General features: G+C 39.8%; 1 long non-coding RNA gene across 1 annotated transcript; it reads right to left on the bottom strand.

Moving 5' to 3' along the window:
• Positions 1–11,472: 11,472 nt before the first annotated feature.
• Positions 11,473–22,090, bottom strand: LOC131831297 (uncharacterized). The gene is made up of 3 exons (XR_009353584.1): positions 21,972–22,090; positions 12,836–13,101; positions 11,473–11,579 (listed from the first exon to the last, which is right to left on the bottom strand). It is a non-coding gene; the product is annotated as an uncharacterized LOC131831297 (long non-coding RNA).
• Between the last annotated feature and the right edge of the window lie 3,312 nt (positions 22,091–25,402).

Here is a 25,402-nt window from a genome sequence, read left to right as displayed (position 1 = left end):
ACCCAAATGGGAAGGTGCCTAACTATGCAGGAAACTTTTAAAAAGAATTTATTACTGTTCTTGGTGAAATAATCTAATTAAACTATTATTATGTAGGAGAATCTAGAACTTAATGTCAAAATGAGTATATACATATGGGTTAAGAAGTCAGAAGGCAAAAGTATTAATGTAGATTAGAGTTGCTGATAGCAGTCATTAGAAGAATAAAGCTTGAATGTTTTTTAAATGGAAGGAGAGAATGAAACAAGATGTGGGTATCCCGGTGAGGTCTGTAATTGTCAAATTTTTATGTGTTGAGATCAGGGTCTCCTTTGAAATACAAAGATAATCCTGACACTGGCCATCTATTCTTAGAAAGGCCTATGGGATTCAGTCTCTCTTGTTTCACCAGGAAGTTCATATTGCCTAAATTCATGGCATGCTATGTTGATCCCCCTCCCCCCACCAACCCAACCTAATAAAGTCATGCTCCAGGTTTGTTTCAGCTAGGAGTGAGGAAAACGTGGAGTTCATCTTTACTTAGGATGATATAAAATTGAAAGAAGCCCACTTCTGTGCTCAGTATGAGGACACAGTTCTGATCTGTGAGAGATTCCCAAGAGGAATGTGATTTTTGACTTTCATTCAGGGACTCAGCCTGACCTTCCCCACCTGGAATGCTGTGTTTTGTTCCTAGTACAGAAGTCAGTGATGCTGTGTACTCTACCTATAACCAATTTGGGCTTTGCTTCCTCTATTGGATATTTATTTCAACCAGTAATTTTTCCCTTCTTTCTTATATATATCTGATATCTCATGTCATATCTCCCATCTGGTTACCACCTTCTCTCTGTTTGGCTCTTATGCTTCAGCCCATGTATCTGTTGGCTGGAGCTACCCAAACCTAGTGTCCTGTTCCAGGAAAGTTGGTAAGATGTCTACCTGCCTATCTGTAGCCTTGGATTTTGAGACCATGGGAATGGTGGAGAGGCTTGGCTTGACTTAAAATATAAACTCAGTGATGTTTTATCAAAGACTGTTACTAAGGTACTCCCTTACAGGGAGAGGAAGGTTGCATCTATCAGTTACCTCAGTATTTTACTTTTTGGTTAATTACATTTTTGTGTTATTATTTTATGTTACTTATTTTATTATAATTCAATGATATTCTAGAACATATCTGCTAAATTAATTTCACTTTGCTTAAGAAACATGTGGCAACAGTGTCCTAGGGAATGTCTGTATAATTGAGTATGTACGTCTGTATGTACAACGCATATGCACCCACACATATTTTTGCCCATACTTAGAACAAAATCCCAAGTATTTTTATATTGTGATAATTAGAAAAGATGACCTATATGGCTCTAAAAGAGTTTAATATTCTTGAACTCCTTAGCCACAAAATATCTTCTGATGTGTTTATCTATTGGCTTTTTGAAAATTATTTGGTTCTCTTGATAATGCCCTGGCCTACTTGTTTATCCGTTTGACATGAAGTAGATGGATTTCATTATAATCATAAACAAATTTGAAACTCTATATGAACGATGTTAGGCTGTAAGAAAGCCATACTGCTCATTTTTCCTTCTCTTCAAGATGGAATTAAATCAATAAATTTTACACTATTGATTTAAGTGGGATGATATTTTAAATCTCCATGTGTATATGATGTGTATGACCTTGTATATATATTTGCCACCAGGTTATTGAACAACCAAAGTGACAGTTTAATATTGATGCCTGAAAGAGGTATAAATATTGCACTAATTCCTAAAGAGTGAAAGAACTTTCTTTTTTACTAAGTAGGTAAAAGAATACTATAAGAACTTTAAATACTTAAACCATTGTTAATCAAATCAAGCCATTTTTTTAAATGTAGACTTAGTTGATCTACATAGACTTCTATCAGTTACCTGATCATTTGCAAATTGATTATTGTTTTACATAACTGATTAACAGTTTCTTATATTTGTTTCAAGTTTGTTTCAGTTTGAGTCCACTGTGGATGGCCAGTTAATATTTGATTTAGTGACCATAAGATTAGCTCTGTATGAAATTTCAGTTTCTTGTTATGTATATGTCTTTTTCATAAATCTCTGGGTGACTTCTTCATTGGCAGTCTTTTTCTTCTTTTGAAAATCATCTGGATGTTGGTTTATAAAACTAGATGTAGTTCCATCTATAACATGACAGATCACAGTTGTAAAGACACCCATCTGTCAAAATGCTGATTTAATATTTTAAAGACCAATATGAGTGTTTTGCTGAATTTTCTGCATGGTTCTAAATTTAGCAAAACCGATTTGTGTCTGGGTAAAGTCTAAATCCTAATTTACTTTGTTATTTCTGATTTTCCTTTTTGACATGTTTGAGTACATTGGTTAAAACAAAATTCATGCATTTTATTGCATAAGAATGGAAGCTTCTGTTTGCCAAAGCCAATAGGTAAAGACACACACACACACACACACACACACATATATATATATTTTCATATTGCCACATCTCAAAAGGCAATCAGACATGTTTGAAAATGTCTTTTTAAGTCTGTGGAAGCAGGAAGAAATGTTATGAATTTCACTGAATCACACTTTTTTATGAATGCCATGAAATGATAAAGTTGATTATCGATACTGAAGACATCAAATTTCTGTGAAAAACTTCTTATATAGGAGAGCTGAGAGACTTCTTTTATGCTGATAGACACAAAGTAGCCTTAGCAGGAATCTGACTTTGAATCAGCCCCTGCTGCCTGAAGATTTTTCCGATTTCAGCCTACATGGTCTGTGAGGATCACCTCAACGTGAGAGAATCTACTCACCATCATTTTAATGATAAATATGGACTTGATCACCATATGAGTCTGGTTTAAGCTTTTTTCATTTAAATTTTTGAAGTTATTGTCATGACCAGCTTGGTTCTCTGCCTCAAAATAAGTTCCTTTGCTCAGAGCTTGGATTTTAAGACTTCTACTGGTATTTTTAGTCCTATTCCAGCCTTGGTAAAAGTCTTATTCTTAGTCACAGGGAGTTTCAGAGCCTTTTTACAGAAGCTTCAGTGGGCTTCTCCTTGTATGGTGTCCTCATTCAGATAAACAAGCATCTCTCCTGTATCTATGTTGATACCTTCTCACTGTAATCCCCCATTCCAGTTATGAAGTCTTACACAGCCATTCATGAAGTTCTTTTTCAAAAACATTCCATGACCAAAGCTCTATGCTTATCAGCCTGGAGCTCATAATGGAACTGGTGCCTAGACTGCCAATCCCAGTGCTCTGGTAGTTAGATGTCACCTATTACTCTTTTCTAGAGCATTCCTGATATCAGTGGTTTGCCTGAGGGTCACTTTTACTCCCAACATTCTCTGTCAGTGTGAGGTTAGGTTATACAGCAGAAAATTGGCAGTACATGGAGAGTTTTTCTTGCTTATGCTATAACCAATACAGGTTGTTGGTGGTGGACAGAGACCCAGAATCCCAAAAGTGCCATCATGTTGTGACCCTCACATCTCAGAATGTGGCTCACTACAGCAGGGGACAGACACATGCATGAAAAACTCACACCCACTTTTATGCCTCAAACCAGAGGGAGCACATTTCATTCCTATACATGGTGTATTGTCTAGAATAGTCATATAGCCCTGGATAACTGCAAGAGAACTGGGACATGTTGAGAAAACATGAATATCGGTGACCAGTACATTTCTCTCTACACACACCCTCAAGACCATGTCTCACATGGGTCGATGATCTCATTATGTCCTTAGGCTATCCAAAGTAGTTGTTTCTGCTAGGGTTGATATTGTTTTTAGGGTCCAGACCATCCTGAATGGGCCTGTTCAAGTACATTTGCATTAGTTTCTATAAATACTGATCCCCACACAAATAATTTACATGTATGGATTTTTATGCTTTGTTTCTGTACCTGCTATTTAGATCCTGGTAGCCCTAAAAAATGAAAGTTTAGTAATTGCTTATACTTGTTAAAAGTATGGAAAAGCCAGTGTTAATAGTTCAATCTTCAAGGTTCTTACTGGTGAGGCACCTGATCCTGTGGCTTAGCCAGGCAAGTTTTCATTATTACAAATGTCCAGGCTGGCAATTCTTTATGCTATGCAGACTTACAGGTGAAATAGTTTCTGACGGAAGGTGCCAGGTTTTGATGTTTGGAGTCTGGCAGTGATGGATTCAAGACCAAGGAAACTCATTAAACTGGGGCCTTGGTCTTCAATCAGGTATCAGTTTTGCCGCATGTGTGGCAAAACCCAAAATGTCTTCTGAGTTTGGCTGGATTTCTGATGGATTGGGTTGCCCCAAAGTGGAGCCAGGGTACGTTGTTTTCACATGGCACTGGAAGCCATAGATCATTCCGAATGAATGCTGTGTGTACTAATCAACAACATTTGGGGTAGAATTATTCCCAGGAAAGCTGTGGCCAAACTTGGATCCGTTAGGGACATAATCTGATAATGACAGCAGTGACCATGAGGTTGAATGTCTCTATTGTTATAAGCCGCAGACATTTTAAAATAAATGCCCAATTCATTGCACTTCACATTGGCTAACAGGCACATGCAGGAATGAAGTAGCACTACTTATTAGATCTAAATCTTAACTACACTTCATTCCACAAACAGAAAGTAATCACCTAAATTTTCCCGAAGACTGTTCAAGTATTATTGTTACAGCAGCTGTTCTGGGAACATCTGTGTATCATCCATCTGTTTGTTATCTAAATCTAATTTCACTTTGTGTTGTATTATTTTATCATTGCTTTAGTGTCTGAAGTGATACCTATAATATTTGGCTTAAAGAACTCTGTCTCTTACTCTAGAGTTGTTAATAAAAAAAAAGATGATATTTTCTCACCCTTTGATATGCAATTTATTTTCCCCATTTCTGTTTATCTCACATTGTTTATTTTCCCGTTACTGATGCCAACAGGAATGATTACTATGATTACTAGGAAGTGTATACAGCCTTATTCCACAGATTTCAAAGTTGGTGACTTTCAGAAAATATAAAGCATAATGTTCCATATTGGAGATGTTATTTCTAAATGAAAAAAAAAAAAAAGACGCAAAATAGTAGCAATGAGATCAAATGAAGGAATTGATTTGTTTTTGTTAAATCTCAGGGTGAGTACTAAATTTATTTGTTTATTGTAGTCTCTTAGAGAGAAGGACATATTCAGTTAACCAAAATCTAAATTCTAACATTTGTTCTGCATACCCCATTTTCTAATATCAGTAAACTTAAGTAATATAAAGTTTATTAAATGGAAATTTATAGATGAACTTTCACCTTTCATATCATAGTGATTCAACATGAGAAAAAGAAAAAAGACCCAGCTCAGGTAAGAATTATTTGCTCAAAACCTTATTTTACACCAGAACGAGCAGGAAAACAAAGTAAGGGCAAAGGTATTAGTTTATAAATATTCAGTAGTATATGTGGAATATCATTGTTTTCATGGTCCAGGATCTCTTCTAAGTCCCTGAAGTTTAGAGCTTAAATAGAATTTAATATAATTTGAATGCCTACATATTCTGTGCGGGAGATTCCTGAATACATGAAGTGACAGTTATTATTAATATTGAATTAGTTATTTTAAAATAAGAGACCACTTAAGCTATAACATGCCATTTTTTATTTCACATAAGTTTGCTTAGTGAGTTCTTCATGAATCTCTCGGTGTAGTGTTCAGGGGCTTTTTGTTCTTGTCCTTGAGTGAGAACACATGAAGATGGGGAAGAGAGTATTATTTTTCTATTTCAAGGAAGTGAGTGAGATTTGTAATACCATTTGTGAGAGAATGACCTTTTAATGAAATGGCTGCGATCTGTTGTTATTTAGTTTAATGTTTACCATTTCAGGCAAAAGATTGGTGCACGTTTTTTCCTTCTTTGGAAGTGCATTAGTTACTATGGCAACAATTCATTGGCAGAAACAGTTTTCAAAGACTCACACATACAAACTTAATTTAAGCATTGAATTGGAATTTATACCCTTGTAGTTAGAAATGAAGACAATCATATAGAAATGGTTTCTTATATGGAGCTGGATCATTGCATATTTATAAATAATCCATGCATCTAAAACAAGGGCCTGTGACCTACAGAAGGGAATTTCACTTCAAGTTGTGAAGTTTTCTTCTTTATCTATTACCTCCAATTAAAATTTGGGAGTCCCTTCTAATTCTTTTTTTGACCTGATAGATTTTAATATTCTGCTCTAAAATATGACCAGTTTTAGTTCCTTTAACATTTTTTTTCTTTGAGAACCTGTCTGGAATTACAATTTTCTGTCACTGGCAAACTTTCCTTAGCTAGTAGGATTGTATCGGTGTATTCTCCATGGCTGGATCAGACATTCTGCATTGTTGGGCATGGCCGGCCATTCATTAGAGCACTAAGCAGTTGTGACTTCCAGATTATTCTCATGACATACATCATGAAGGGGGTGTGGAAAGGAGCTAAGAGGGCTCTTCAGTGGGATTCTTCCATAGATTTAGTTTCTAACGGAAATAAACCAGAAACATTCCAGACCTCAGGAGGTTTTAGATTTCTGGGAAGGTTCAGTAAAAACTTTTCTTCTTTCACCTCCTTCCCAAGTGGCAGCTGGAGGGTAAAATAATTGAGAGCAGCCAAGTTGGAGGATGTACTTCTGTGAGAGTCAAATGGACCAGAACCCCAGGACTGGCTACAGTTACTCGCCCAGTGGGAGAAAATGCTTGATGCTACTTGGGTCCTGTCTGTGGAATAGCAGCAGAGATGGTGTTTTTCCAACAAGGAGCTCACACCTTAGAGGGAAAGGTGGAGGCTGACCTAAGTGGTCTCAGTATTTTTTGCCCAATTCGGCAGTCAGGAAAGTCACACCACCTGTGTGGGGCAGAGTGGAGAGGCCACCTGGAGGGCTGTACCTGAAGTCTGGCAGAAGTGGTTTCCCTAATGGCAGCTACCTATGGCATGTGCAGCCTTCCTGGTCTCTGTGATTGCTCAGAATGCTGAGCCTTCTTCGTATCGCTCTGTTCTACCAGCTTGGGGGACTCTGTGCTTTCCTGCAGGACTCCACCTTTTGATTCTTACCTATCACCCTTCCATCTCCATCTGCCATCCCTGCGGATTTAGCCATTTCCATTACCTTACTACTTCTTATTTTCTTCTTGCATGACCAGCGGTCAGCACTTGAAGATTGCTCTCTTTTCCTCCTGAACACTCTTCCGCCCTGACCTATATCGTCAGCTACTTTGCCAGGTACCTGCCCAGGGCACTATCCGCTTTCTCTGCTCATCTTGATTTGGCAAGTAGTCCTGGAGAAAGTCACAACCCAAGGCCAATTAGTTGACCTGGAAGAAAAATGACATTAATAATGGAGTAAGTGGTGAGGAAGAGGTTAGTTTCAATTAAACCCTCCGTTTGGATCAGTAATTCTTTATTAGTGTCTAATTGATTCTCTTTTAAAAATTCCATCCCACACAGTGATGGCTTCAATCTGTTTTACTCTTTGCAAGACCAACTCCTACCCTTCTGTCTCCTTAAAATGACCTTACTTTTTCTACTTTATTGAAAAATTTAAACGCTCTAATTTGGTGTCTCCCAGCTTTCTCTTCTGCACCTCAGGCTTTCTGCCATCCTCTCTTAACTTTCCTTTAGGAGAAGTGTAGGAGAAGCACTTATCTGTCATTTTCCTGAGCCTGTCCTGCTGTCCTGCTGCATGTCTTTGGGGAGTCGATTCCTTGGCAGCTCCCTTCTCTAATGCATCTCCAAATCACTTTCTGTTCACTGGCTCTTCACCCTCTGCCTACAAACATGTACAGATGCACTTTTTTTTTTTTAAATTATTCATTCATTTTAGAGAGAATGCATGTGTGCACATGCACATGATTGGGAGGGAGGGGCAGAGGGAGAGAATCCTCAAGCAGACTCCCTGCTGAGCAGGTGTCAGACAAGAGGCTCCATCTCATGCCCCAAGAGATCATGACCTGAGCTAATGCTTAACTGAGTTTAGAGTTAGACGCTTAACTGACTGAGTCACCCAGGTGTCCCAAATGCATCTGTTTTAAAACGTTCTCTCGGCCCTCTGTCTTCTCAAGAGATCTCTTCTTGTTCACCGACAGATTGCCCTGAATTATTCTGTGCTTCTTGCCTCCACTTCTTAACCAGTCGGTCTCCAACCTCTGACATGTGGGCTTGGTTTCAGCAACTCCCGGAGACATGTCTGGTGACGGGCCTCTTCGAGGCCATAGTTAGGACTTTCTCACTTATCCTGTTATTCAGCTTTTTACCCTCATCAAAGGCCTGCCTTTTCCTGGGGTTCCCTTTTCTGAATGTTCTTACCATCTCTGCGGGGACATTTTCCTCTTTTTCTCAGTCATTTTCTATTATTACATACTTCCAGTGTTAATCTTATGACTACTGTGGGTTCAGTAATTACCTCCGTGGAGATGACGCTGTGCTTCCATTCTGAATCCTGAGGCCCATTTTCTCATTCTCTGACGCTCGTCTCTAGCCGGGATTGTAGTGGTGCCTAAAGGGCCACAGGCTTGATCATACCATTTCCCCTTCAGATGCACTTCTGATTTCTGACTTCTGTTACTGGCCAGACTTCTGGCCAGACTTCTTTCCTTCTGGCTCTCAAGCCCCACTTTTTAAAATTCCTATTCTTTCAGTCCCTCTTGCCCTACCTCTGCCTTGAGTCTTGAGACAGTCTTCCTGTTTTTCTTCCCACGACAACCGCCCCAGTTCCAACTTCACCAGTCTATATGTCACGTTACTCAGTAGCTGCCTGTTCAGTTTCCCTCCTCCAGTGCTGTCGATCTCCAGCCTTGCCTGCAGACACCAGATGAGCCCCCCCTAAGCAAAACTCTGTTCGTGCTGTAATTTGATGTTTAAATGGAAGTTTCAGCAGCAAGGCACTAGACCATCAGCAGGTTTTCAAAGGCAATCAGGGAATTGGCTTCACAATTTTGAAATCCTCCACCCATAAGGGAGATTTTGATGAGTTCAGAGACTGAGTTTGGGAAATAATTCTGAGGATGGACGGGAGTTGTGCTGTGAGCCCCACTTACCTGCACTGTTTTGGGATAGGGATGTCTTCAGGACTGAAGAACGATGCTTCGGTGGGGCCCCTCAGAGGCCTCAAGTCAGTTGCAGCTAGAGAACACAGCAGGATGGCCTTGACTCCCGTGCGGAGAAGCTAAAGCAGCCTGTCAAAGCAGAACAAACAGCCGAGCCTGGATGCTGCCGCCCCTCCGAGCAGGAGTGTCAGTCTGGCGCGGTTCGAGGGGGGATTCTGCCCAAGGGAGCAGGTGTCAGGTTCCGGGTGGGGGTCAAGTAAAATGGTATGTGTGTACTGCCGGGGATAGAGCTCACTGGAGAGGGGGAGGCTAGCAAAAGGTGAGGTCTAGCTCCTGATGTAGATTTTGTAGGCAGAGGGACACATGGGCAACTGGAGAAAGTACTCTGAGAAGAAATCAACTTTAAGTAGTTGCTAGGCCCGACAATGACTGAGCGACCTCACAGCAGTGCTAGGTAGGATGGATTCTTCCAGTCACTGAGCCTTTGCTTGCACCCCCAAGCCCCTCAGCCATGGCAGGAGTAGAGACATCAGCTCGTACGTGGAGGCCGCAGGAACACAGAGAGACCTCCGGCACAGGCTGGACCCAGGCACCGGGCAGCATGTCTGCAGATGGGGGGGCGGGTGAGGCATTATTTCTGCATGAGGGTTGAAGAGTTGATCGTGTATTACCCTGGACATTTTGCATCACTGAATTAAGGTCGTATCTGGATAAAGTGGTCTTTTGATTACGTAAGAGAGGCCAAAAACGCCATGAGATTTGGCAGAGTTTGCTTTCTATAGCAGAAGGACAGCCCTGCTGAGCAAACATAAAGGCACAGTAAGAAACCCACCCCCTTGCCCAGAAAGAAAAAAAAAGTTGCTTTTATAATGACACACCACAAGTCCTCTTTGTGTAGTGAACTGGCTAAGATCACCTTTTTTCCGTGTCTACTGAAATAGAACAGAGCCTGCGTGGTGGTTTCCAGAGCACTCTTTCTTCAGCTTTATCTTGCATTCAGTTCATGCTTTTTCAGCAAAGATTTGAGTGCCACTTTTGCTACTCATAACTGAATTTTTGGATAGGTTACAGAATCTCCTAGGGCTTTATTTTTTTGTCCATAAAGTTGACAGTAAATTGTATGCTCTAGGTTTATTGTGAAGATTAAATGCAAGATTGTATCTAAATCATCTAACACAATTGTGGTAGTTATCTGTTGCACTGTAACACATTAGCTTAAAATTGAGCACAATAAAACAATGCACATTTATTGTCTCAGGGTTTTCCTGTGAGGCAGAAATCCAGTCGCAGCTCAGCCCGGAGCTCAGATCCTCTGACAAGTCCGCATCGAAGTGTCAGCTGGGGCAGTAGTCTTCTCCAGACTGCGCGGGACAAGACAGCATGTCCGGGCTCCCTCCTGTGGCTCCCTCCTGTGGCTCAGATCTTGTCGGTGTTGGCTGAAGCCATCAGTTTCTTGTCATGAGGCCCTCCGACAGGACTGTTCCCAGGGTGTAAGCTGGCTTCTCCCAGAGCGACCAAAAGAGAGAGGGAGCAAGATGGAAGCCACTGTAGTCAAAGGTGGAAGAGACCTTATTTCATCATGTTGTGTTTTAATTCATTAGGAGTGAGTAATTATGGGGCACCTGGGTGCTCAGTCTATCAGGCATCTGCCTTCGGCTTGGGTCATGATCCCAGGGTCCTGGGAGCTAGTCCAGCATCGGGCTCCCTCTCCCTCTGCCCCTCCCCCGTGCTCATGTACTCACTGTCTCTCAAATGAATAAATATAATCTTAAAAAAGAAGTCATTATGTCCTGCCAACAACCAAGAGGAAGGGTTTGCACGGGGCCTGAATATCATGATTTGGGATCATCGTGGGCCATCCTGGAGACTGCCTGACATGCTCAGGGTCTAGAATAGCTGCTGTTTCCTCCTTACGTGCCCTGTGTCAGTACCAGCTTCGTATGCAGCTTTCTCTTGGCCCTCCATCGAGGGCACTGTCCTTCCTCTGAGTTCATGTAGCACATTGTGGCCCTCCATTTGTTTTTCTCATCACTTTTTCTTTATTAATTAGATAATGGCATTCTGCTGTATATGATGATACAGAGACGGATGAGGTATTTTTCCTTCTCCAGGAAGGACCGCCATGTGTTGCTCAGCTCCAAAGGACCTGGGTTATGTTGTGTATAGTGTATGTTTAGTTCTGTGACGGAGCTGGCCCCTTCCCAAGGAGCTCCGTGAATAGCCAAGAATGGTAGATTTGCAAACGAAGAGCCACAATAGCGCAGTGCAAGAAAGAGAAAACGAACTGTGTGTGGTTAAGCAGGGAAAGGCTGGGCTGGTAAAGTGAGAGAGGATTTGCAAGGAGGAAGAAAAAGGAAGGAAAGGAAGGGAGCAAAAAAGAGAGAAGAAAGCAGAACGCATTTTAGACCTCACGGTGATGAGTCTCTGCCGTCCGCATTCTCTCTCCCGCTCTCCCTGTCTGTGACAGTGGTTGGCGAACTGGCGCCCATGGGCCAAATCCGACGATGCACTTGCTGCTACCTGCATGTAAATAAAGTCTTACTGGAACACCAGCACAGTCATTCATCCATGTATTTTTTGTAGCTGCTTTCATGCAGCAACAGAGGTGATAAATGTGGCAGATTCTTTAAGTCTGAGCTATTTGCTCCCTGCCCCTTTATAGGAGATTACTGATGCCTGCTCTCTGATACACGCATGGTACAGAAGTAGAGGCTCCTATGTTTGCTACACTGAATGGCTGAATAATCTCCATCGGCTGTAATTCCTCTGTACACGGCTGCATAAAGAATCAGTCTGCTTTCAGTCAGTGGCTTGGATGATTCTTTATCGGTGATTCTTGACAAATGTTTTAACTGACACATAGCTCTCCATAATAATGAGAAAGCCTTTTGAAGCAAGAAATAAATAGCAACTGTGCTATTCTCTAGATCTGAGAGAAAATGATGTAGTTTTTCTAGCTTAGAAAATGTTATTTAAATGTTTTAATGAACTTTCTTTCTTTTAAAAAATAGGCCAGCCAAATAAAGGATGGAACATGACAGATGTAACAATGGGACTCTTGCAAATAAAGGATTAAGTCCTATAATATCATAAAGAAAATACCCAAGAGAATTTTATAGAATGTGTTCTCCATTGAGGCTGAGGAATATCTTTTATGTAACTTATAATTATACAAGAACCTCAAAGCATCAACCACAAATTCAGCATCAAGTGACTTAAACAGTTTTTGCAACTGTGCATGTATTATTATTCATAAACATGAAGTAGTAGCACAGGCACATCAACTTTAATGAAATACAAGAAATTTCAGATATTTACATGAACTAGATAATGGGAATCTGTTGAAGCATTTCTTTTTAAAACCTTGGATACCTAGTAAATAAATGCAACTAATTATTTGCATTTGTAGCAAAACTAACTGGTGATTAAAATTTCAGTTTTTTTGTCCAGTCCCTTAAAATGAAACACAGGTGTAAAAACTGAACTAAAATGTTTTGGGAAAAGCAAACTTCTGTATCCTTTATAGACTTGAATCATACTTCTGTACATTCCATTTTAATTACAGTGTTCGATGACCAGTTTGATGACCAGAAATTATTAACCTACTAATGTTCCAACTGGTTGAAAAGGCAAATAGTATCACAGATACTTTGTAAATTATTGTTTAATGATGTTTCTGAGTAATTTTTGGCCAGAAAACCATGTTCAGTTTTTTGCGTTCTACAAAGCATCACTGCAATGATAGTACCTCTAAAACTAGTTCCCAAAAACCTCACCTTTGCCTCATCCATGGTATCAAAGATGAAGATAGATTTTCCTGTAGAGATGAGCACTGGTGTTTGATGCCAGGGGTGGTGGTGGTAAATAAAACTCCTGAGTTTGGGAGTGCCTGGTTGGTTCAGTTGGTTGGGCATCTGCCTTTGCCTCAGGTCATGATCCTGGGGTCCAGGGATCGAGACCCGCATCGTGTTCCCTGCTCAGTGGGAAGCCTGCTTCTCCCTCTCTCACTCCCGCTGCTTGTGTTCCTTCTCTCGTTGTGTCCCTGTCAAATAAATAAATAAAATCTTTAAAACAAAACAAACAAAACAAAAAGCAGAGCTGGAGGCATCACGATTCTGGGCTTAAGCTATATTATAAAGCTGTAGTCATTAAGACAGTATGGTACTGGCATAAAAACAGACACATAGATCAATGGAACAGAATTAAAAAACCCAGGAATGGACTCACAACTGTATAGTCAACTAATCTTTGACAAAAAAGGAGAGACTATCTGATGGAAAAAAGACAATGTCTTTATCATATGGTGCTAGGGAAACTGGACACAACATGCAGAAGAATGAAACTGGACCGCTTTCTTAAACCATACAAAAGAATGAATTCAAAATGGATGAAGGACTTAATGTGAGACAGGAAACAATCAAAATCCCGGAGGAGAATATAGGCAGCCATCTCTTTGACCTGGGACATAGCAACTTTTTACTAGCAATTTTGAGGTTTATAATATAATATTGTTGATTATAATCACCATGCTGTGCATTAGAACTCTAGGGCTTTTTAGTCTGTTAGTTGCAAGTTTATATTCTTTTTTTTTTTTTTTTTTTTTTTTTTTAAAGATTTTATTTATTTATTTGACAGAGAGAGATCACAAGTAGGCAGAGAGGCAGGCAGAGAGAGAGAGGAGGAAGCAGGCTCCCTGCTGAGCAGAGAGCCCGATGCGGGACTCGATCCCAGGACCCTGAGATCATGACCTGAGTCGAAGGCAATGGCTTAACCCACTGAGCCACCCAGGCGCCCGCAAGTTTATATTCTTAAAAAAATCTCCCAATTCCCCCACCCACAGCCTTTGTAATTACCATTCCATTCTGTTTTTTATTAGTTCAGGTTTTTTAGATTCTACATTGGTATCATAGACAATTTGCCTTTCTCTTTCTGATTTATCTCACTTAATATAATGATCTCAGGGTCTATCCATGTTGTTGCAAGATTTCCTTCTTTCTCATAGTTGAATAATACTCCACTGTATATATGTGTATACACATAAGTGTATGTGTATGTGTATACACATATACAAATACAGTATGTGTATACACATATTACACATATTCCACATATAGACATATTACACTGTATATATGTGTATATGTGTATACGCATATTCCAATATGACAATTTGCCTTTCTCTTTCTGATTTATCTCACTTAATATAATGATCTCAGGGTCTATCCATGTTGTTGCAAGATTTCCTTCTTTCTCATAGTTGAATAATACTCCACTGTATATATGTGTATACACATAAGTGTATGTGTATGTGTATACACATATTCCACATATTCCACATATAGACATATTATACTGTATATATGTGTATATGTGTATACGCATATTCCACATATTCCACATATACGCATATTCCATTGTATACGTGTGTATACACATCAACAGATGAAGGGGTAATATTACCACTGTATACGTGTGTATACACATGTATACACATACACACGTATACAGTGGTAATATTACCACTGTATACGTGTGTATACACATGTATACACATACACACGTATACAGTGGTAATATTACCACTGTATATGTGTGTATACACATGTATACACATACACACGTATACAGTGGAATATTACCCCTTCATCTGTTGATGTGTATACACATGTATACAATGGAATATGTGTATATGTGGAATATGTGGAATATGCGTATACACATATACACATATATACAGTGTAATATGTGTATATGTGTAATATGTGGAATATGTGTATACACATACTGTATACATGTGTATACACATACACACATATATAGTGGAATATTATCCCTTCATCTATTGATGGACACTGATTGTTTTTCTATCTTGGCTATTGTGAAAACTGCTGTAATAAACATGGGAATGCAGGTGTCTTTTCAATATCCTATTTTAATTTTCTTTAGCTAACCCATCTAGGGGTTGGATTGCTGGATTATATGGTAGTTTCATTTTTTTGAGGAACCTCTGTGCTGTTTTCCATCCACAGTGACTACACTTGGCCATTTGAATGTCTTCTTTGCTAAAATATGTATATTTAGTTACCCATTGCCCACTTTTTAATTGGATTATTTATGGGGTTTGGTTGTTGTTGATGTTGAGTTGTATGAGTTCTTTATCTATTTTGGCTATTTAACCTCTTATCTGATATATGGTTTGCAAATATTTTCTCCCAATCTGTAGATTGCTTTTTTACTTTATTATTATTATTATTATTATTACTATTTTTGCTGTGCAAAATCTGTTTCTATTTATTTTGTTGCTTGATTTGCTCACAATTTGGCTACTGGGAGCTTTTATGTTGGTTCTTAGACCCCTTTGCAAACCCTGTCATTGTATGTGTGTATAGTTTTTTTGTTTCCTCTTCTTTGTCTTCATCTCTTCTTCCTTAACGCTGCCCTATTTTGCAGCACCACACGATGCTTCAGGTTCATCATGTGTATTTCTTCTCCAGTACTAATATCAGTCATTGTTCTCAAAAACTCAGGTTCCTGTCATTGGAAAATGGTATTAGACACCAAGATGTGGGCATTAGGTATGCTCATTTTCACTGGGATGTCATTACTTCTAGGTCCTTGCAGCTGAACAGAGCAAGGAAATATATGTATGTGTACTAACTGGTATGCATATTCATCTCAAGAAATACTTTTATGTGTAAGATATATATCTATGTTAAGCTAAACATGAGTTTATACTAATGTCTCTGACTCTAATTCTTTACCACAAGGACCAGTCTAGCCTCTTCTCCTTGTTTCTTTGTAACCTGTACTCCAATAGTAAGAAACCTGATTTTCACCATCTGCCATTTATTTAATTTTCTAATTCTAGCATATGTATATTGAATTATCATACATTTGTATACAATTATCATACTTCTGAATCTGTATCTGTCATGGGAAACAAACTTTATGAACTAGAGTGCAGTGTTTATGCAGTTTCTTCTGTGTTTCGTTTTACAGGCTCAACACTTTTCCAGTGTTGCTTAAGTCAGTATTTTTTCTCCCACTCTAATCAGTGAGGTAGTTTTATACATTTGTAATATAAGTTGTTTTGTCACATTTTGCATTCCATTCTGGGATCCTCAATCTCCTAAATGATGTTTTAAAAATTTACATATGATTAAGAGTTACTCTCTCTGCTAAGATTTGTAGATTTGGATATTAATTCAATATCCAAATATAGATTGGATATTAATTTAATGGATATACCATTATAGTATTGTACAGACTAATTTTACCATCCTAAAAATCCCGTTTCATCCATCCAGCCCTCCCACCTTCCCCTTAAATCCCTAGAAATCACTCTTCTTTTTACCATTTCTATAATTTTGCCTTTCCCAGAATGCTGTGTAATTGGAATCATATGGTGGTATGTAGACTGAATCATTTTAGTTAACAATATGCATTTATGATTCATCCATGTCTTTTTATGGCTTCATTCGTCATTGCTCTTTATCATGGAATAATCTCCATTGTACTGAGGTACCAGAGTTTGTTTATCCATTTACCTATAAAAGGACGTCTTGTTTTATTGCAGTTTTGGGTGATTATGAATAAACTGCTATAAACATTCATCTTCAGGTTTTTATGTGGACAAAAGTTTTCAGTTCATTTGAGTGAATTTCTAAGAGTTTAATTCCTGGATCATAGGGTAAGACTATGTTTGACTTTGTAAGATGTTAACACCGAATGACCCTCCATTCCTAGGGAATAAAACAAAGAAAAAAACCAAACAACATTCTCTCCCATATGCAGTTTTCTACCATGATAGCCATGGATAAAGATAGCAGTTCAGTTAGTATCTTTTGTAGGTGACTGGGATGGACAGGAACTCAACTGCCTTTTCTACAAATGCTAAAGGTTTTCAAAGTTAGAAAAGAAGGTCCTACCATTGGTAAGCAGTTAACAGCTGAAGAACTTAAGGAAACAGGTTTTTAGGGGCTGGTTATACCTGAAAATTATGTGGTTCACTTCTAACTGATTGCTATCTGTATGTGTTGTGTATGTGTAATTGATATAATGACAGCTTATTCAGGCAAATCCTGGTTTTCCCCTCTACTATTTTACTGAAACAAAGTGGAAGGTTAAAGAGGCATCACATATAGGTCAGTGTCCCAGGCAATAAGATAAGGTATTGTTATATTGCCAAAAAGCTGGATCCACTGCACCATACATGCAGCACACACACGTATATGTCATCAGAGAGATAAATGGTTGGCTAATTTGATGAGTGGAGCAAAGGAGATCAAGGCTACTGCATCAGCTATTTTCTGTGGAAGTAGACACTAGGCAACACAAAGAAATAGCTGACAACCATATGCCAAGGCTCTATAATCGTGGCTCAGAGAAGGGATTCCTGGTGTTTTTATGCTGTGGCAAGGAGTAATTCCAAGGAGATTAATCTGAAAAAAATGTGTACTTATCCACAACTGTACCAGTTCCTCCTTTGTGGACTCCAGAGCCTGGCTTGCTAATAGTGTGGCACTAGAAAAATCTGTACAGCTGTGTCCTCACTGTTAGACACACTGAGTCTTTCATCTTACAGTGAAACATACTGTTTCCATTGAAATATCCCGATGACCATCTGCACAGCTTTCTTATTTTTGGCAAGTCCCCTCCTTAGTGAACTCTTGGGGCAGCAACTTCTTTCTTATTCAAAACCATGTAGATTAAGGCTCCTGACTACTTGACAGTCAGCTCACTCAGCTCACTGAGCTTCAAGTGTATGCCTGTGAATTATGACCATATTCTACCGTATGAGTGGAATTGCTTTAGAGCCTCCAGTGAAGAAGAGAACACAGGGGTGGTGATTGGACTGCTACTATCCATTGAGTCGTAGGGCTCTCACTGATGCAGGCAGGGCTTCCATTGCATCTCCTGATTCGTGTGTGGTTCAAGAGTTGAGTAGAGACTATCACATGGCAAAACAGAATTCTAAGGCTGGCTGCAGAGTGAACATTTGGGTCAGTGGGGCACAGAGTATGGAAACAAAAGCACGTTCTTGTTAATGCAAGTTTACCTGAGCAGCTCCATACTTTCCGTTTTTTGGTTCTTTTTCCTAGAACTTTTTTGCTGGGAAGCATTTAGAATTTTGTTGTTACATGTAACTTTGTTGTTACAAACCAAGAAGTAACACTAGAAATAAAAAATGAATAGCCATTGGGAACTATTAGAGCAGAGATGGAGCAATGATCAGTCCGACTTTTTATCAGTGCTGGAGCTTCCTCAGCAAGCCAGTCCTATCCTGGAACCAATATGTTGTTTTTAGAATTTTTTTTTTTAAAGATTTTTTTTTTTTTTTTAATTTGTCAGAGAGAGAGAGAGCGTGAACACAGGCAGACAGAATGGCAGGCAGAGGCAGAGGGAGAAGCAGACTCCCTGCGAGCAAGGAGCCCGATGTGGGACTTGATCCCAGCGACGTCCAGGACGCTGGGATCATGACCTGAGCCGAAGGCAGCTGCTTAACCAACTGAGCCACCCAGGCGTCCCCAATATGTTGTTTTTAGTTTCACTTCTATTTACATACACATTTGACTTCGGTTTTCTCTTACTTGCAACCAAAATAATCTTAGGAGACTAAGGAAGGAAGGGCTGACTTGATGCTTACGTGTAAAGATATTCGGTTGGAGTTACACAGTAAGGATATGGAAAAATGGATTTAATGATCAGAGAGTTGTAAATGGAAGGTGTTTGGGACTTACCAGTGCCTGTTGATCACATTAACCAGAGGGTATATTGAGTAAGACTAGAAGATGTTTAAGGGTAGAAGTTGAAGAATAACAAAGTTTAATAGGTAGGCGTAGTAAGAATAATCAGCTAAAGTTGTTGAGAAATCATTGCAAGAGAAGAAACCTAAGTCTGTAAGTTTTGGAAACTGTAGAGATTAAAACAAGGACAAAAAATTTTAAAGAGGATTTATCAAAATATGAATTAGTGATGTGTGTCTTTGAGTATTGGGGATATGGATGGTTTACTTCTCTCTGTCTTACCTTTTTTTTTTTTTTTTAGATTTTATTTATTTATTTATTTATTTGACAGACAGAGATCACAAGCAGTGAGGGGGGAGCAGGCTTCCCCCCCGAGCAGGGAGCCCGACATGGGACTCGATCCCAGGACCCTGGGATCATGACCTGAGCCGAAGGCAGAGGCTTAACCACCGAGCCACCCAGGCGCCCCTGTCCTACCTTTTACTAATTTTCTATGAGGATTGCTTCCAAAATAAAAAAAAATACATTATATATAAAAATAAACTAAACTTAAAAAGATCCTTTTTATGGATTTTTCTTCCCTAGAGAAGAATAACTAATCAAGACTTTCCAAAGTCATTGAGTAAAAGGATGCAGCTATAAAACCTGGAAATAGGACACATTCTGAAAAACTTTCAGTCTCTATGTCCAGAGAAGCAATGAGATGAATTAAAGAGAAGTTGCTTTTTTTAAGAAGCTTAATTTTAAATTGACTAATATTCTGTCTGCTGCTTTGGCACTATGCCTGTGGTTTCCTTATTTTATTTTTTAAGCAACAGACTTAATACATTTGGTGAATCATTATTCATGATCCTAGCGTGTAAATATGGCAGGTTCATTGAGTGGGTTTTTCAGGCAGTTCAAATAGTTATTGTTTGGTAAAAAATGATTTTTTCTTTATGGAATGCCTGAGCTCTTCTGTAGTATTAGTTTGAAGACCACTGATCACAGGATCCCAATGACCATTTTTTTTTTTTTTTCCTAATTCCATTGTGCTTTATAACTAGAGACAGTACTGTATGTGGCTGAGGGAGCTCTTGATTAGGATGCAGCCCCATCCTGGACTTGAAGTGGAGAACAGCCCCCTTCTGACTAAAGGATGAGAGCTGCTGTCCCATGGGCAGGTCCCAGGGACAGGTTCTTGGGGAAGCAGGATGGGGCACACTCAGATGCTAAATAAATCTTCCTGCAAAAGGGCTGTCTGAACCTTGGACTCACCCAAATCTGAGTAAAACAGATGGCCTGGGAAAGAAAAGTGAAATGACCACAACACCCTTTTACAAACCAGCTGTGCAGCCCCTTAATTTTTTTTTTCATAAACATATATTTTTATCCCCAGGGGTACAGGTCTGTGAATCACCAGGCAGCCCCTTAATTTTAATCAGTTAGCCATTTTAACATACTCTGTTGACAATAAAGTAAATGTTTACTAATGTCTGGAGTACTAAGATTTTGAAACATATTTCTAAACTTAGTTTTGCATTTAATAAATTTTTTGTCCAGTGCTTTCTTCTCCAGCTCTTAAAATCTATCCAAAATACTGTTTGGGTCTGATCAGTTTTCATAGCAGGAGCCTGAATGTTTCAATAGCTAAGGCAGTAGGACCTAGAACATGAATGTGGCGAGCATGTGATAGTTCTTTATTAATAACTTTTTTCTTACTTATTTAATCCAAACCTCATAATTACAAATAGCGTGCCCCAATTTTTAATGGTTCTGTTACTCTGAGTCTAAATAAGACTTTAAGTAACAGAAAACCAAACCAACGTTGACTCAAAGCTAATAAGCCATGTGCAAGAACAAGTTCAGAAGTAGAAGGTCCTAGGGCTGGTCAGTTCAGAATCTCAGCAGATTCCTGATTCAGGTTATCTCTAACCTTTCAGCCTGTTCCACTGTCTTGTTCTTTCAGGCTCATTTCCCCAAAGGTAAGTGCCCATGTTCTAGGCATCAAATGAAATCAACAAAAGTCAGAAGCAGGAAAAGGAAGAAGTATACTAGTATGTTTCAGGATTTTTTTTGTCACAAAAAATATTTCCAAAGCCCTCAGCAGATTTACCCTCCTGGTTTAGCGTTTGGAATGGTATTATAGGCCCCCAGCTAGACAGATCATTAACTGGGGAGAGAAACGGTTGGCATGTTTCTCACATTGGAGCCCCCAGAGTCAGTGGCATCAGCATCACATGCGAGCTTGTTAACAGTGCACATTCTTGGGCCCCATCCCACACCCATGGGTAAGGAACTCCCAGCAAACTGTTTGCTGAGCCCTGGAGATGAAGCTGATGAGAGATAGAGGTCGAGAACCTTTGACTGGAATTGGTTGCAGTTCGTCTGGTGCTGGGGAGAAGCATGGCTTTCCCCAAAAGCATGGTCACAAAACAGGGTTTGGTTTACACAGAAGGAAAGAACAGTGATTAATGGGTAATTGACCCACATTGGAGACCTCGATATTTAATTTTATGTTTGGTACGCAACATGGTAGTCCATTTTATAAGCAGGCTTTTAGAGATTTTTCTTTCCAGTGTGGTGGTTAGAGACATTTTAAGGATTGGACCATTATTAAATTGTGGTTGGATGCCTCTCAAAATGCTACCTCACTTAGTTGGGAGCTCCAGTTACCTTCAGTTATGGACGAACTTTATTGCTTTTGCATAAAGTAAGTTTTCTAATAAAAGTGTTCATTTTGTGATGGAGGCAATTAGCTAATGGCTAAACACATGAATGACTTTTGCTTGTTGATGGTTAAGTAAAGAGAATTGGAACAGTTTCACTGGAGTTTAGTTTTAAGATAGCTTAATGAAGAATGATTTCCATGGTTATGATTAGCTATCTGTAATATAGGCAGTTGCATTTCTCCTGTGGGAGACAGGGTTCTTTTGTACATATAACAACTATTCAGTCTATTTTGAAGTTTTTATTGGGATGTTTTCAGGTGGCAGGTGGAGTAATGGAAACAGATTTATCACAGCCAGCGAGCGGAGCTCTCACTGAGCCCAAGCATTGCTCACTGCACGCCTTATTTGACTATTTCAGTGAATTAGAAGAAATCATTTGGGATCCCGTGATGTTGCCACAGCAACCACTCATCATTGTAAAAATGCCATGGGGACAGAAGGAGTGAGACACTAACCAGATCCCCAGGTGTGTTTCTCTTGACCCGGCTGTATGAAGACTGCCATGTAGTGGGAAGTTCTGAAGCGGAGAAGAGGAAGGTGAACTCCGTCTGCTGCTTACACTTTCCTCTCTCTCTCCTCTAGGACCTCTGTCTTCTGTTACTTCCTGTGTTCTTTGTTGAGGGCTACATAACAAATACCACAAACTGAGGGGCTTCAGACAATATCCATTTATTACCTCACAATTTCTAGGGGGTCAAGAGGCCAGACAAGATTAACTGGGCCTTCGGCTCAGAGTCTTCCAGACTGAAATCAAAGTGTCAGTGGAGGTTCAGTTGGATCCAAGGCTCAGGGGCCTTCTCCGGGCTCCTGGGTTGTTGACAGAAATGACTTCCCTGCGGTTGTAGGACTGAGGCCTCCCCCTTCTTGCTGGCTGTGACCTGAGGTTCACTCTCAGCTCTGGAGGCCTGCCACCATTCTCTGCCACATACATCACCCTCTCACAGACCCTCTCCACAATGTGGCAGTTGCTCCTTCAGAACCAGGAGGAGAATCTCTTTCTTACGCTTCAAGTCTCTGACTCTAAGAAAGGCCCAGTCCTTTTTGAAGGCTCCTCTTATTAGGTCAGAACCATACAGGGTAATCTGTCTTTTGATGAATTCAAAGTCAGTTGATTAGGGAAACTTTATTATGTCTGCAAGCATCCCTTCACCTTTTTCCTGGAAGGTAACCTAATTATGGAGGTGATGTCCCATCATACCCATGGGTCCTGTCCACATCCAAGGAGAGGGATTTGTGTCCACTGGTTCTAGGAACCTTGCCTGACTTCTTAGAATTTTGCCTACCCCCCAACTTACCACCCATCTCATCATTTCACTTCCTGTTCAGGGTACAAATGCGTGGGACTGTGTATGTGCACCTCTGGGATAACAGTGATAAAGCCCAGAAAACAAACAGGAAAACAGACAAACAGTGGCAGAATTTCTGAACACATCAAGAAGGAACAACTCGTGATTTTTCTCTGACAGTTTGCAGCTTATGAAAAAGTTGAGATAATTGCAGCTCTGAAGGTTGCCAAGTTCATTCAGATGGGTTCTTTAAAAACGATCTCTGTGACAGAAGATCATGAAGGACCACATTGTCCTGGGTTTGACAGGCTACTCTGACATCAGCTGGGAGAGATGTGTTAAGTTCTAGATGCTGGGCAGACCAGGCAATAGAAGCCAACTGTCGTTCAGTGCTCGTGACTCAAATGTGTTCTTGGAGTCCAGTAGAACAAAGATCTTGGGACTTTCTGGATGCTGGTATTCCAGTCTGGCTCAAGCTCTCATTGGGGAATTCAGCTGGTCCATAAAATAAGGGAGTTCTAATAGTTGACTGCTTAAGGCCCCTTGAGCACCCATGGCACTGACTACCAGTGTATTTCAGTATTGTGAGTCCTAAACAAAAGTCAAAATTCCTTCTTAGAGGAGTGCTGCTCATCCAGATCCATGCGTAGAAATAAAATCCCTTGATAATTTGCTTCTTTGTGTGGGTCAAATAATTGATGAGATAAAGACAGAAGGTAGACCTTGAATTTTCAAAAACTGTATACAGGAGCTGCTGCCAATTTGTCCATGAAAAAAATGATAAAGTTTAGCTTACTATTTCAAAGAAGCAAACTTTAATAAAAGATTATATGTGTGCTTTTCTGAATTAATAACTTGTCAGCAGAATGTCTTATAGGTGGTGAAACTAGTAAATAAAAATAATGTAAAGTATCTTCGGTTACTGTTTCAGAAATCTCCTTTTGGGAACATGTGGTTAGTTCAGGTTATTAGATAATCTGATACAGACAGTGTGCTAGTTTAGGGGCTATGATATTTTAAAACAGGTATCAAGGCACCTGGGTGGCTCGGTGGTTAAGCGACTGTCTTGGGCTCAGGTCATGATCTCAGGGTCCTAAGATGGAGCCCCACATCCGGCTCCCTGCTCGGTGGGGAGTCTACTTTCCCCCTCCCTCTGTTGTTACCCCTGCTTGTGCTCTCTCGCTCCCACTCTCTCTCTGTCAAATAAATAAATAACTTAAAAAAAAAAAAACCAGGTATAGAAGTGTCATGGGTGTGCAACTCATTCCCCTTTTTTTCTTTACTGAATTTCAAGAGGGAGAATGGTTGACTGACAGTACCTGTGGACATGACCCTCTTTGGAGATGGGGTCTTTGTAGATAGTCAAGTTAAGATAAAGTCATTAAAGTAGATCCTGATCCAATATGGCCATGTCCTTATAAAAGGGAGGAAATTGGACATAGAGACAGACACTCACACAGGGAAGGTGACATGAAGATGCAGGGAGACACTGTCTACAAGCCAAGAATGTCTGAGGCTTCCAGAAGCTGGAGGGAAGCTTGGAACACATATTCCCTAGTAGCCTGCATAAGGAACGCAGCCTGCCCACATACTGATACCAGACTTCTAGGCTCCGGAGCCACGAGGTGGTAAATTTCTGTTGTTAAAATAGTCCAGTTTGCAGTACTTTGTTATGGCAGCTCCAAGAAATAATACCTGTGGGTTCTTTAAATTTTTAAAATTCTTTGTACTTAAGTGCTTGCCTACAGTTGTTTCATTGATCTTGCATGGTATGATCACAGTATTGGATTTGAATGCTGTTTTCTTTTGCAGATTTTTAAGTGGTTTTTAATCATTCTTCCCAGTCACGATGGATTTCTTTGAGATCCAGAAAATTCCCGTTTCTGCTCCTAAGAGTTCTCTTACTGTTGCTTTTAAGATACTATTTATCATAGTTGGAGATTCTTGCCCAGGGAGGATTTCTGCCTTCCCTGGGCATTTATTGTTGTTAGGAGCATCATTTCCTCCTTTTATCAGCACAGAACCTGAAAACAAGTAGAACTGTGCTGGGAAATTTCCTCTCATACAGTTATTTTGAAGATGTTTGGAGAGAGAATATAAACATGTATTCCTTTCTTTTTTTAAGGTGAGTCTGTAGGGGATGGTGTCTGGTAGTTTTCCATGGGGAGAAAGACCTGAGAGAGTGACCTCACCCAGTATGATGCCAGGCCTGAAGAAATACGTTTTTATTGCGGGTGTTTCTAAAAAAGAGAACTTTCAACCACACAGCAGGAGCTCTGTAATACCAGTTCTGCTGTGGCAGAGAGGGCAGCTCTGGAAAGTAACTTTTTTACTCTTAGAATAATTGTAGACCATCTGCTAAGGCAATCTTCAGAGAGCACCTAATTGTGTCTTTAAAGTAGATGTCACACTATCAAGTATTGTATATACATGTACACAAATGGACAACGCGCGCATAATGAGGAAAAATTGCAATACGCCAGTGGTAATGTTATTGGAATGGGGAGTTTCAGTCTTCTGTTTTCTAAATTATCCAATACATACTCTAGTCAATATGGAAGTAGTACAGAATTAAAGAATTTATATTAAAGGAACTTGAA

Source organism: Mustela lutreola, chromosome 5 (genome assembly GCF_030435805.1).
Source record: "Mustela lutreola isolate mMusLut2 chromosome 5, mMusLut2.pri, whole genome shotgun sequence".
NCBI lineage: Eukaryota > Metazoa > Chordata > Mammalia > Carnivora > Mustelidae > Mustela > Mustela lutreola.
Note: the sequence above shows the minus strand (reverse complement) of the source record. Positions and strands in the feature narration are given on the sequence as shown.